The sequence below is a fragment of the Neopsephotus bourkii genome, unplaced genomic scaffold (assembly GCF_033783945.1).
Source record: "Neopsephotus bourkii isolate Nb327-2 ecotype Australia unplaced genomic scaffold, CSIRO-AGI_Nbou_v1 NB_663, whole genome shotgun sequence".
NCBI classification, from domain to species: Eukaryota; Metazoa; Chordata; class Aves; order Psittaciformes; family Psittacidae; genus Neopsephotus; species Neopsephotus bourkii.
Window position 1 is genome coordinate 1,397,967 of NW_026901162.1, and position 15,710 is coordinate 1,413,676.

The following is a 15,710-nucleotide window of genomic DNA, read 5'->3' on the forward strand; positions in this document are numbered from 1 at the left end:
CTGCTAGCACTTTCCTCAATTAGATTGCAAAATTCTTTCATGTGTATAAGAGCATTTATCTGCCATCTCCCATTTCTGAAATATTCTAACAATACCAATACTGCTTCATCTTCTTGCAAATACTGAGTTTAGTAGCTGGTTTCCACGTAACTTCAGCAAGCAGTTTTCTTACTGTTCGGCACAAGTTAGCAAGACAGCATGGAGTACTGCATGTTAAGACATGCCCTTCCAACATGCTCACATACACAAAAAAGCTTTTTCCTCTGTTGACCGCTACTATAGAAAACTAAAGCATTTTTCATCAAATACTCTCAAGAAAAGTTGTAAACAAACAAAATTAAGCTTAATCTGAAATGCAAGTTAAACGCTCCGGTGAGGCACTCACCACAACACCCATTTTAGCATGAGGAAACTGAGGTGGCACCAAGTAAACACCCAAAGATGTGCACTCTAAAATGTATTGTCAAAGAATGTCAGTAGACAAGAACTGTCATTCCAGATCAGCCAAAGCTCCATCAAATCCCATTCCCAAGAGCAGCTGACACCAAGTGCAAAGTAGAAAAGAAATATATACCAGAAGAAAGACTACTCTAATCTTTTTCTGCTTCTGGCAGTTAGCACCTTTGAGGTTTCCTGAAGTGTCATCCAAAACCATCATGCTAAACAGACAGAAATAGCTCCACACCTGTTCACTTTAAAGACCTTAAAAGAGCAACTATTCTTCTTTCTGGGGACTTTGAAATTGTATCTGCAAAACTCAGATATAACACATCATTCCACACTGCTTCTAATTATCAAGACTGAGCAGCCAAGAGAGCTCAGACACTGATGTTTTCTCTCAATGAGGGATCAAACAAGAAATCAGCATCATCAGTGATTTGCTGCATTCCAGTTACTTCTTCAGGGCAGCAAAGACCAGAATTTACCTGCAGAACCATTGTATTTTTCAACTGACTGCCCAAACAGAACAACTACTACCAGAAAGTCCCATAACAGAGGTAGGGTGTCATACAGATGAAGAGATGAGTTCAGACCAAAGAAACCAAGAGTCAGTTCCTATTTGTGTCATACATTTCTGCATGATCTTGGAAAAGCCACTTAGTCCCCCTGTGGGAAAATGAATGCAGCCAGGACAAGGTGCTTTGACACTAGTGATGGAACCCAAAGAAACATACTAGGCAGTGCCCAGCTTGCTGTGTCCTTTTCTTTCTGTACATCTCCAGAAACCATACCACAGACAAAACAAACTTCTGAGACTCTTATTCAGGTTAAGAATATTAAAGCAGAACATTTGAGCCAAAAATCAGAATAACATTAGGCTACAAGAGGCTAAACATCTGCTTTCAGATGAAGAACTACAGTTTTTTTCCAGTGTCAAACAATGAACCCTATGCATTATTATAACTGATGATAAATGGCTGATATATTTAGAATTACAGAATTATTGAATCATAGAATAGTTAGGGTTGGAAAGGACCTTAAGATCATCAAGTTCCAACCCCCCTGCCATGGGCAGACACACCTCACTCTAAACCATATCACCCAAGGCCTCATCCAACCTGGCCTTGAACACTGCCAGGGATGGAGCATTCACAACCTCCCTGGGCAACCTATTCCAGTGCCTCACCACCTTAACAGGAAAAGAATTTCCTCCTTATATCCAATCTAAACTTCCCCTCTTTAAGTTTTAATCCATTACCCCTTGTCCTACCACTACAGTCCCTAATGAAGAGTCCATCCCCAGCATCCCTAGAGGCCCCCTTCAGATACCGGAAGGCTGCTATGAGGTCTCCACGCAGCCTTCTCTTCTCCAGGCTGAACAGTCCCAACTTTCTCAGCCTATCTTCACATGGGAGGTGCTCCAGTCCTCTGATCATCCTCGTGGCCCTCCTCTGGACTTGTTTCAACAGATCCATGTCCTTTTTCTGTTGAGGACACCAGAACTGCACACAATACTCCAAGTGAGGTCTCACGAGAGCAGAATAAAGGGGCAGGATCACCTCCTTCGACCTGCTGGTCACTCTCCTTTTGATGCAACCCAGGATATGGTTGGCTTTCTGGGCTGCAGCGCACACTGCTGGTTCATGCTCATTTTCTCATCGACTAGCAATCCCAAGTCCTTCTCCACAGGGCTGCTCTGAATCTCTTCTCTGCCCAACCTGTACCTGTGCCTGGGATTGCTCCGACCCAGGTGTAGGACTTTGCACTTGTCATGGTTAAACTTCATGAGGTTGGCATCAGCCCACCTCACAAGCGTGTCAAGGTCCCTCCGGATGGCATTCCTTCCCTCCAGCGTTATCAACTGAACCACACAGCTTGGTGTCATCGGCAAACTTGCTGAGGGCGCACTCAATCCCACTGTCCATGTCAGCGACAAAGATGTTAAACAAGACCAGTCCCAACACCGATCCCTGAGGGACACCACTTGTTACTGGTCTCCAGCCGGACATTGAGCCATTGACCACAACTCTTTGCATGCAGCCATCCAGCCAGTTCTTTATCCACCAAGTGGTCCATTCATCAAATTGATGTCTCTCCAATTTAGAGACAAGAACGTCGTGTGGAACAGTGTTGAACGCTTTACACAAATCCAAGTAGATGACATCAACTGCTCTACCCATGTCCATCAGTTCTGTAGCCCCATCATAGAAGGACACCAAATTGGTCAGGCAGGATTTCCCCTTAGTGAAGCCATGCTGGCTGTCACCAAGCACCTTGTTGTTTTTCATGTGCCTTAGCATGCCTTCCAGGAGAATCTGCTCCAAGATTTGGCCAGGCACAGAGGTGAGACTGACTGGTCTGTAATTCCCCAGGTCATCCATTTTCCCCTTCTTGAAAATGGGGGTTATATTTCCCTTTTTCCAATTGTCGGGAACTTCACCTGACTGCCATGATTTTTCAAATATGATGGCCAGTGGCTTAGCAACTTCATTTGCCAGCTGACAAGTATTTTAATCTAGTATAGCTCTAAACTGACCCGCCCAAAGTCACTCAAGAAAATCTCTGGCAATGAACACTGCTCCCCTGCAGAAAGACAACCCGGGTCTCCTCATGGGTTGCTCTTCATCAGTCTTTGTCCTGCAACATTGTTAGTTTAACATATTGGATCAGGATAAAGAACCTTGATAATTCATCAAGTTGCACATGGGGACATTGTCTTCACAAGTACTCCAAAGTCATTCCTCCTGACAAACAATGAAGTATATTCACCACCTGACAGACTGCAAACACATTTGCCTTCATGTGCTATATACATGGTCAGTCAATGCAACACTGCTTTACTTCTGGCCCACAATAAGGGCCATAACATTACTTTAATTTGATCACCCTACATCTTAGGTGGTAAATGGTGCCTATTGTCTTAAATCCCGTCACGGATTTTGGTCATATATTCTTCTCATCCCATAGCAGGGCCACCAGGGCCTACCTAAAGAGCAATGTAGTCCATCCTGGCCAAAAATTGACTATCCTGAACCAATTACCCTCTACAGTGTTCTATGAAGTCCGACATTGTTACTTCACAACATGGAAAATCTAACCACGCACATTTCCCAGCCTACTAAAAAGCCATCCACTGTTCTCCCCATCTGTGTTGCCCAACAACCGACATTACAAATTAATTATGTCAGACACATACAACTACAAAGTGTCCAATTAAGGGCTGAGTTTATTTTGTTTTAATTAATAAACCAGGGCCATTCCTTAAATTCCTTAAATGGCACCAGGCTGGCATTTGGAGAAGGCTCTGGAGAGACCTTACAGCAGCCTTCCAATACCTAAAGTGAGCCTACAAGACAGCTGCAGAGGGATTTTTTTTTTTAAAGCAAGCAGTGCCAGAACACATAATAACAGTTTTAAACTGAAATAAGGTAGATTTAGATTAGGTACTAAGAAGTTCTTTACTGTGAGGGTGGTGAGGCACTGGCACAGGTTGCCCACAGAAGCTGTGGATGCCCCATCCCTAGCAGTGCTCAAGGCCAGGTTGGATGAGACTTCGAGCAACCTGGTCTGTGGAAGGTGTCCATGTCTGTGGCAGGGGTTTGGAAGTGGATGATCTTTAAGGTTTCTTCCAACACAAACCATTTGGTGATACTACATTTTTTTTTAGTGCAGGAAGTCTGTCCTGAATAAGGACCAACACACAGCAGTGTGCATTACTTCAGGACAATCTCTGTTTTAGAGAGCAGCTGAGGTACCTGGGTATGCTTTGATTCAACTCTACTTCTAGGTAGCCTCAACAGTGAAGATCCCTGACAGGCTCTGGATACCTGGAAGAAAATAACTCAGCACATAACATAAATGGCAAGCTCTAGATGTATACATTGTGTCAGGTCAAACATACTGACAGACATCTTGGAAAACATCACTCGCTGCAAATCTCTGAATGAAATCTGACAGTTCCTTTATTACACATCATACAGATCTATACTTACATTGTCATCTGCTCTGGAAACAGGACAGTTTTCTTACACACTCGCTCCCTTCTTGGGAGAAGTGACTGATAATTTTTCCCATGTGCTTTTGCATTCATAAAATAACTTTATCTGCCACCAAAATCTGTACTTCTAAAGAATAAAACACTGCTACTGTCCAATAGAAAATCCCAAAAGATCATGATTAGCAATGAAAGTGAGGTGTACTGCTTCACAAATGAAAAAGGAGACTCAAGCTGTATCAGCTCAGGCACAAGAAGTTATCTAGTATCTTTGCAAAACAGTAATACTTATATCCTAGTCAGAAGCTATTTGAGTCAGCTGCCAGCAGAATACATTTTCTAGTATCATATATGTATTCAGGATCTCTATTCTTTCTCTCGTATTACATTCCTCAAAGTCATGTCCAAGCCTAACATCACAAGGAAACAAAATTTTGTATCTCTTAAATCCAGCAGAGATTCCTGTACTCAAGTAGTCAGAGCCGCAGGCCTGATAGAGGAAATAAGAGACATAAGGACATAAAATGATGTCTGGCATAATTTCCAGTTCTGGAGTTTCCACCCCAGTGCCAGTAAAAAGAAAAGGCTTGCTTTCTTAGGGCAGGGAGAATCCTGTGAGAAGGTCACCTAGTGAGAGTCAGATCAGTTCAATTTTCCATGACCACAGCAAGACAGCCTCTACCAGCTGTCATCATGGGATGGAATTACTTTCACAAGAGTACGAACTTCCACTGAAAGACTTCAGCATACAAAGACCTGTCTCCAAACAGCTGTGTATCAGTCAAGCAACCGAAGTCGTAAACCTAAGCTATTTAATATTTAATACCTCATCTTTTAACCCAACAACCACACTACCTATTTTTATGTTTTTCCATTTAAAGAAAAATACAGATAACATGGTTCGGAAGTTTAAAAGTAACAAGTAGTAAAAACCTGTGGCAGTTTACACAGAACTGGCTTTTCTTTCAAAATTATGTATTTTGATACATATATAAAATTATATATATATAGGATATATATGTAAGGATGCTGGGGAGGGACTCTTTATTAGGGACTGTAGTGATAGGACAAGAGGTAATGGGTTAAAACTTAAACAGGGGAAGTTTAGATTGGATATAAGGAAGAAGTTCTTCACCGTGAGGGTGGTGAGGCACTGGAATGGGTTGCCCAGGGAAACTGTGAACGCCCCATCCCTGGCAGTATTCAAGGCCGGGCTGGACAGAGCCTTCAGTGACATGGCTTAGTGCGAGATGTCCCTGCCCATGGCAGGGGGGTTGGAACTAGATGATCTTAAGGACTTTCCAACCCTTACTATTCTATGATTCTATGAAAATTGAAGTTCTATAGGCTTCGTATAGACTTAAGAAATAAGATCTTATTTGGAAAATAAAAGTTTGAAAGATTTTTTCCTCTTTTCAAAACAAGAAATGAATATCGTTACTATCAACAAAGGATTTCAAAAAACTGAAAGATCTACTCTGGTTCTCACAAAGCATGAATTATTATATGACTTAGCTCAACAGCTGCTTGAATAAGAGCAGCTTTTTAAAAATCTTGTATCTTGACATCAATTTCACGTGCTGGAGAACCTATGACATTCATCAACAAACAAGTGCAATAGTTATCTAGTGACCATTCTAAATATTTTCCTTTTATGCAAGTGCATATTCTTTTTTACTTTCTGCCTTGTGCCACTGCAGCTTCTGTATTTGTTCTCCATCTTCTTCATGCACAGGTACATGATCAAATGCTTTCAACAAACTTAGGGTTTACTTCATCACTGTCTACATTAAGTATATAGGCACGTTTTTCCAACACCTACAACCAGTACTGTCTTTAGATTTAAATTATGTCTTGAAGTGAATGCAGAAGTGAAGTTAAGAATATCAGAAAGGAAATCTCCCATTCTGTGTTCATTGTATTCAACTACAATCTGCTGTTGGCTACCACTTACATCCACAGTGTGTCCTGTCCACTGCCTCTTGCCCATGAGCCCTGATACCTTGCAGTACTGTGGTTTTTTTGAATACTGGTCCTCACCCTCCTGGTGCATCCAGCCTTTTTCCATGGTGAATGACATCCCAAAGCTTTAAGTCCATCTTTCAAAAAAGTCAGCTAATGTGATCTGTAACTCAAAATCAGGAGGCTATGACATCATTTGTCATTCTTCTTCTCTACCTGGCCTAGGTGAAAACTGTCAGGAAGGATTCTGCATTAATATCCAACTGTGTGCTCATTTGGGGCCAGGAGCATTTTTGCAAACAAACTCTGCAAAAGCATACCTTGTTTCAATGATTCTTCTTCGAGGGTAACATTTTCAGGAGTCAGTTTCCAGACAGACTAGATCAAGCCCTTAATCCAACTGATACACTAGACATTTTATAATACCTGTTTTTTATTGGCCACCTTGAATAGCATTTGCTACATGAAAATCCTTAACATTTTGGATAGTTTTACAATAGCCATTAACAAAAAAATAATAGTTCCTCAGCCTCCATTAAGTCTGTAACACATTTTCAGAAGTGTTCTTTCAGTCTTTATTTACTGCTGTAATATAATGGACTTGTTCATAGTTATACCATTATTTGTCTTATTCAAGTTCGTTCTCACTACAGATGTACATAACAGTTTTGTCTGTTCAGCACCGTTGTTGTCAGCTTTAGCTCAGGCATTAGACACATGTCTGATCACTGTTCTTTTTGCTCCTGGTGTTTTTAGAACTTCTCATTACCCCCAGATCCTAAAGGTTTTTTTAATCATCCTTATAAAAAATTACTTCTTCCTATATATTGGCTGCTGCCCTTGAACCACTTCTAAATCAAGATAGGACTCTTCCTTTGTTTAAACATCTTTTTGCATTTAGCTATGCACATTCTCATGTTCTCACATCCCCCCCTAAATTTGAGAGATACTCTTGTAAGTGATGTTAGAAGTATATTAGTGATGTAATAGCATGTCACATCATGCACAACAGAAGATCTGCTAGTCCCTCATGTTTTTCCTCCTCAAAGATGGGAACATCACATAGTTTTGCAGCCATCTTCTCCCATAACCTTATGAACTGTGATGAGACTTTATGAGCAGTGATGAGGGGAGATTCAGTTTACAGGGTGGAGAGAGTTCAGTGAGAGAGGAAAAAATATGCATAACGTCTCTGTGTGTGGAGTTTCTTAGCATTTAACTGTTGCTTAAGAACTAGAATAGCATGAAGATACTCAAGAAATCCTCTGGCAACATCTTCCTTTCTCTGACTAAAGGGTGGAACACAGATGAATCACGGGGGCATGTATCTCCTTGGATTAACGCTGGCTTTTGAAGGGAAAAACCTTTTCCAAATAACGCACAACCTACAGACTACCAAGCCAATTTCACCTCGGAGTTCATTCAAACCTGTCTTCATTCAAACTTGCCTTTGACCAAAAGCACTTTTTGTCTTTTACTTTTATACTTTGCCCAAGGCTCTGTGTGACACTCGCAATAGAGCAGTACAGATGTCACAGGCAGTTTACAGACGTACACATGGATTGCAGTGTAAAAGACAAGACCTATTAATGGCCTGCAGATGAGGAGGAGTACCAAAGGTCAGCAGAACTTCTGTGTCATGAATTTGCATTTAGAAGGTTCAGACCTACTTAGCTCATTTCTTACACTAATCTGTCAAAGAAAAACTCAAAAAGCAAACAAAATGAAAATTATAAAAAAAAAAACCCAAACCCCACAGACTTTTCCCAGAGATTGTGATATACCCAATATTTGCCTTAACAAAGACTACAACCATCCTCCAATCCCACCCTCACTATATAAAGTTCAATTTCATGCCTTCTTTCTTACAACAAATAGATCATACACTGCAGACAGCTTCCCATGCATTCAAAAGCAACAGGTAGTGAATGACCACAGATCGGTCTTTGCTTATTTGTAGAAGTGAAAGACAGCTGCCTTGCTGCCAATGAACTGCAGAGAATACACGATGAAAAGGTACACTTGAGGAGGGAAAGATGATACAGCCATGCCTCACTGCTGACATATGAAGAAAGGTGTAACAAAGAGCTGAAGGTTACGCGTTGCTGCCGGAAGTGAACTCTTCACGTAATTTTCATCTCTCCCTATGCAATGATCTCCAGTGCTCTTATTTAAAAAACCCCATGGAACCTTCTTCCCGCACTTAAGCGCAAGTGAACTATATCCTCTGCTGCAGTAAATTTGTACATATGAATTCGTACAAGTACCTTTGTGCTAGATTGACATGGGGTCTTTAACAAAGACCATTCAACTATCTCCACATTTCAAAGCCTGATTATGCAATGGTTCTTCCTTCCATCTTAATTATTACCTCTTGCAACAGGAAGCACAAGACACAAACATTACTGAGATACCAGGTTTTCTTAAAGTCATGCTGTAAAATAATTTATAGATGCTGTTTCACAGTTAAGTTGCTCAAAGATTACATTGCTGCCAAAAAGGGAAGTCTAGCCCTTAGTGCCATCACCTCTCTTACATCAGTTCTAGGAATGGCAAGACTGCAGAGGGGGATGCATCAGCATGCTGTGCACCCTGAACATTTAACAGCTGGAAAAAGCTAAACCTCTCATTTCCCATAAAAATGCAGCTTTTGGAGAAGAAAGAGGAACTGTGGAGGGACTTGCTAAACATAATTGGTGTGAAAATTCTGGAACTACTTTTATTATTCATTCCTAAAGTGGACAATCCAGGCTACAATACTAAAAGAACAAAGGAAAAGAAAAAAATCCATCACCCATGAACACTGTTTTGTAGGAGGGGTGAATGCAGTTTTAAAGTATTTATACATGGTAGCAAAACCAGTAAACAAATAAAAATATCCTGACCCTTCTTCCTCATTCCTATACCCTGCCTGCAATCATGCATCTTGATCTGCTAATGCAAGAGTCATAGCACCTTGCTATGAGTTCATCAACAAAATCAATTCATCATAAAAACAATCCTTCACTTATACTACCAAACCACAACTCACGTAACTGGCTCATCATAAACTTTGGCAGAAGCCATATCTGCACACTGAAGTAAACTAACTAGCAGTATTTGGTGGACATTTCTTGGGAGGGAGGTGGGCAGATACACATGAAATCAATTCATTTAGCAGCAGTTAACCTTTCTAAAGCTGGGTTTGGGTTTGTTTTGTTGTGTTTTTTTTTTTAATGTGAGTCTGCATGCAACCTGGTTTGGTATTACTTTGTAACAAACAGCATATGTATCCACTGCTGTGAAGGAAGTGCCAGATTCATATATTAGAGTCACTTATGTGACATTTCTTATGAAAAAGGGTTGCAAAGGTTTGGGCCCACAGTTCCATTTTGCTTATTCAGTGCAGCTGTAAGGTCAGGTCCCACAGGGCTGAGGGCAGCTCTGCCATGCAGTGATGACCATACACAGTACCACAGATACAGTAAATGTTCTTTTGCCCATACCATCACCTTGCTCGTATTAAAGAAGCAGTGGCACAAACACTTTGAACTAGGATAAATGGCACTGACAATAAAATCAGGAAGCAATCCATCTGTCTCCAGATGCTCATTTTGCACCTGGGCTACCCCAGTTCCCTGAGAGAAGTAGAAATACCAAGTGGCTGCACAGCAAATCAGATTATGAAAGTTATTCAGCTAAAATTAGCTGAGCCAAATAACCCCAGTTATTCCCTGAGCAGTTCCCTATTGTTGAGCCTCTACACCATGATGTGTATTTACCCTGTTTCCTATGGTTGTAGTCAATTCTTTCCCATATATTTGAAACCTTAGAGATTTTGGTTTTATTTGAAACCACTTATTCCATCTACAGTAATGACTTCAAGCTTTTGTCATAGGCCTCCTTTTGACAGCTTTTATTAGGTCAGGTCCAATTCTATGCCAGGCACTGCCTCCCTTGCCTTTGTACAGCTGCTACCAAGAGCAGCACTAAGCCATCAAGCTTACACCAGCTGGCATCACAAGTACAGCTTCAGCCATGCTTTGATTTAAACAAATAAAAAGCAAATCAAAAAGTTGGAACATCTCTTAAGAGTGAGAACACTGCAAATTCACTAAATCTCAAATACTGCTTAGAAAATTCTGCCTGCTACATCTTCACTTAATGAAAATACTTTGTGAATGTACTTCATTGTGCATGCAAACCCAGAGCCCATCAAATGGATCAGAATACATTGCAACCACTAGCTTTACTTTCAGATATATAGTTATGTTCACATGAAAAATGAAGATAAAAAGGTTTTTAGGCATCCATTTATTTTGGGTTCCTTTCATCCCATACATCCACTGCCTGGTGTCCAGAGACCTCAGGCTCTTTCAAGTGCAACTGTAATCACAGGCTTTCAGACCTTGTTAATTCATCCAAATTACCCAAAATTAGAGGACACGGTTTTAGGTCTTGATATTGTGGTGGGGCTGTGGCACAGCAAAGACAATGCATGCTGCTCTGCTTGGTCTGACATTAACATTTTAACCAGTCCTTACTTTCTGTGTTCATGCAACTGCCTGGAACTTACGTTGGCAATGAATACCAAGATAGTGAGACAGAAATACCACTAAAAATGAAAACGTTTCTACTACATAAACAGTCTGTAAAGATTAAATCCACTGCATGATCAGTCTCCAAATGCTGGCCTTGAAGGATAAGCCAGCTAGTGGGTGGTTACGAGCTTCACTGTTATTAGGCCAGAGTCCAAAACCCTCAAGCCAGTTGGTAATTAACAGACATCTAGGTCCTCCACATGAAAGAAGTCTATTGTTTAAACAGTGACACAAATTTTCCCTTTCCTTTTCATTGCTGGTCTCTGCCTGTGTTTGAAGATCCCTTAGGACCATAATAGTATGATTTTAGAAGCTTAACTTCTCAAATTGACAATGTTTGACTTTAAATTGCCAGGAATGCAAACATGCTTACACCACAGGCAGAAGAAAATCATCCTACAGGCTTTTCGGAAACCCCAAATCTTCCCTTTCTTTGATTTAATGGCTGGGAAAAATTAACATCCAAATAACCTGATTGAAACCTACCACATCTACAATAGCAACAGAATTGCAGAACGGAGTAACAAAAGATACTGAGGGAGTGTAAATAGTCTGTGGTAAGCCCAATTAGTAAGCAAGATACCTACAGGGAATATTAGTCTGTCTTCATAAATAACAATGTGTTACATCATGTCTAAGATAAACCAAAGGATACCTCACTGAACACATTTGTAAAGAAGCAATGATCTATGATGTGTATAAAATTGCCTTTTCTCTGAACTATTATCTTTTCATGCATCTTGATCAGATGCATGAAAAACAAGAGACTACATATAAACCATATTTAAACTCATCAATGTCATAAAAGAGAGTATTATGTTAAAGTTGCATTTTGAAAGAATGAGGTGTGGGTGCTTAATCTATAAGGGAGCAAGTTAACTCACCAAGAAGGGTAAGAGGAAGGATGTGACAGAGAAGTACTCAATTGATATGAAGATGCTTTAAGAAGACACAGTAAAACAAAGAGCAAATCTCATCACAAAAGGACAATAGCCAAATGAGAATTATGAAACATTTTCTGAATGCCCTTGGCTTTCCAAAGTCTATGGCTTAGACTGCTTTAGTGTTTTCTGGAGTGCAGCTGGTGTTTCTGCACCTCACCCGAGTTTATGTGGCCATATGAAGAAACACCCGAATCCTCACCACATTCAAGACGATAAAAATATCACTGGAGAATAATACTGGAAAAGATAGTTCCTTTTTGACCAGCTTCATCTCCACCCACTCAAAGGAGCCATTTGTGGTCTTCCCATCTATGAAGTTGTTCACCTGAAGTCTCCAAATACAATCAGACACAAGCATAATTCAGCAACTCCATAAAAAGCACCATTCACAGGACAGTCAGCCCTTTCCCTGTCACCCTAACGAAGATGCTAGCAAACCCGTAATCATGTGGAATGGGCTGGCCTCACCTTTTGGTGCAGTTAGTCACTTCAGGTCTAGACTGCAGAGCCCCAGGAAGCTCAAACCACTGCTGAAGTAATGCTGTGGGCAGGTTACTGCAATGCCAGATGAACATCACTTGTGCGCTTCTGCCACCTAACAAGTCTGGGAAGAACTGAACTCACTGGCAGAATTTGCTGCTGTGTTGCAGAAAGCCTATTTCACTGTTCTACATGAAAGCAAAACCAAGGAAACTCAGATATGCTTCAAAACTGTCCCCTCTTAGCCCTTAATTTTAAGACCTATTTCCCATTACTTTTGCTTCAAGTAACAAGCAAAATATATTACTGATTTTTTTTTTCTGAGACATGTAGTCATGTGCTTACAGCTTCTTCCATCACTGCCAGTTGCTTATAAAAGTTTCTGAGTGCTACTTTACAGGGAATAACACAGACTACACCGTTAACCTCTCCACTACATGTCCTCTACATTCACTTGCTAAAATACAGACAACTGTATTTCCAGTCACACTGACATAAACAGATGCATGAATGAAAAAGTCCAATTCCAATCAGTCATGAATTTCATTTCAGCAGATGCCTTGCACTGGCCTCCCAAGGATAGCCTCAGCACTCCCACACTCTGTTCTCTGGAGCCTGTATCTCCTTGACCACCATGCAGCACAGTGGTGTGTGTTCTCTGACAAGACCCCACTGTGGCAGGCAGAATAAGCTCCAGCAGCTTGCTCAGAGCTGCAGGATAACGCCATGCACTGCTCCCAAGTATAACTGCCATATTGGTCAGATTCCTAATACCTACATTTTAATGAATTATTGCTCGAAAAAGGCTCATTTGCTGCTCATGACCATGAAGCATACAGCAAGTTTATAATCACAAAACTGCAATCAAATCATCACACTATCTATCAGTCAGACACATACAACCCTGTTATCCAACCATGAATACAATTATTTAATGACACTCATTGTTTATGAGATTACTATATCATCTCCAGATTGCTGATAAATGTTCACCATATACTTTCAAAGCATGCAGGCAAATACAGGAGGCCATTTAGGAGGCATTTAAGGAAGGAAAAGAGGCATTTCCTTTCCTTTAAGGAAGGAAAAACTTAGGAGGAATTCACCTGTTAAAGCAACTTCTAATTAATACAATTATTAGGATGCTGGGCTCCATCTTCTCTGTATTTGGTAACATTCCTCATATACAATTTGTAACACCGCAAGTGTTTCATAACATAGTACTCTCTTGCACATATATTAATAATTCAGTAGAATTAATTTACTCTGCAATCATCATCTCATAATGCACTATATTCCAAGAGCAAAAAAAAAGCCCATACTTAACGTATGTAATGACAGAAATCTTTTTAAACACGTAAACTACCATTTTCATTGGGAGATTCGTCAGCACGTCAGCAATGCTGACCCACCCTGTTCCCACCAATGTTATTGCTCATTGTCTCATTTCCCTCTGTAGAATTAGGCTGTACTCATTGGCAAATCAGTGAACTTCAAACACAGGCACAGAGGTAGAGATACCTATGTAAACATTTAAAAGGTTTTATAAGAGTACAAAGCAGACGCTGGACATCAGATTCTTCTGGATGATTCTGGCTCTGACCACAGCTCTAAGCCATATAAATGTAACACTTCCCACCCCCTCCCCCCGCTATTTCCCCGAAGTATTTCTTTATACCTTTAATAATATCCACAAGATTGGAAATGATATGACAATTACTTGAGCATATTATGTCTATAGTTTAAACTGGTGGTAAAAAAGAAGTGACATAAAGCAATGACAAACCACCTTTCACCACCTTGAAAAACCGGGTTAATTTTTGCCACCCTAAACAATATAGACTTTACACAGCCACAGAGCAAACACTTGTATAGCAATGGTGCTCAAAAAAATAAGGGCAATGTAAAACTTCTCACATTTTGAGTCAAAAAGGCACTAATACTTTGGCACTTCAGAGGGTACAGCTGCAACCAGCAAAAGCAAATAGACCAGCCAGCAGTGAAGTTATGCAACAGATTTACTTTCTAAGTATCTTTTTCAACTGGAATCAAAGACCCAAACATCCTTCAAAAACTCGCTGTTATTCTCCCATGCTCCCCACCTGTGTGCCACTGATCTCACCCAGCTGCTACGACTGCTCTCATGGAGTGGCTTGGGTTAGAAGTAACTTCAAACATCATGTAGCTCTAACCCCACTGCCATAGGCAGGGACATCTTCCACCAGAGCATGTTGCTCAAAGCCCTGCACAACCTGGTCTAGAACACTTCCAGGGATGGGGCAGCCACAGCTTCTCTGGGCAACCTGTGCCAGTGGCACACCACCCTCAAGGAAAAATTTCTTCCTAATAGCTAATCTAGGCATACCCTCTTTGAGTTTCAATTTAAAGCCACTATTCTTGTCCCTATATACCCTTGTAAAAAGTCCCTCAGCCTTTCTTCATAGGAGAGGTGGTCCAGCCTCTCTTGACTCTTTGAATAAGACAGCTTCTCACAGGAGTTTAGTGACTGTCCGGACTCCCCGCTAGCTGTGGGAAGATCCACAGGCATTGGGGGCGCACAGCACGCTGCCGCGACCCACAACCACACGCTGATAAGCCCATTCCCCATCACCTCAGGCCACGCAGGCCCCACCAAGCCCAAATAAACGTCCGAGTCCATCCCTTCAGCCTAGCGCTCCCTGAGCTGTCCCTTGTCCCTTCTCCCCTCACTCTCCCCAGCCGGCCGGCGCTGTGCCAAGATGGCAGCGTCCCCACAGGCCCGCACCACCAACACTCAAGAGCTACAACCCTCCCCCCCACAAGACGGCGTCCCCGCCCGCTACATCTCCGCTGCTGCACGCCCCCTTCCCCACCCAGTACTGCCCCATTGGCCAAAGCCTCGCCAATAGCAACAAAGAGAGGCGAACATCCTTACATGCGCGGCCCACCTCCTGCGTGCGGCCATTCGCTCGCGCGACACAGCCCCGCCTTGCGCATGCGGGAGAGAGCAGCCACCGCCTCAGCGCCGCAACCCGGAAGGTTCGGAGTCCAATCATCACGCGCCTGCCGTGCGCCGTAGGGGGGCGGGGGGGAGGTGCTGTAGGCTCTGCGCATGCGTCCTCGCTCCGGGCCGAAAGAGGGCGAGTGCTGGTGCGCGCGCGCGCGGTGCCCGCTGTGAGGGAGTAGGGGTGGGGGTGATGGTGATGGCCCTGCGGAGGGAGAGGGGGCGGAGATAGCGGGGTCTTCCTGGCGGCGCGGCGCCCCCTGGCGGGCGTGGGGTTCGGCACGGTCCGGCTGAGTGTTGTCCGCAGGTACCGTTAAAGCGGGGTT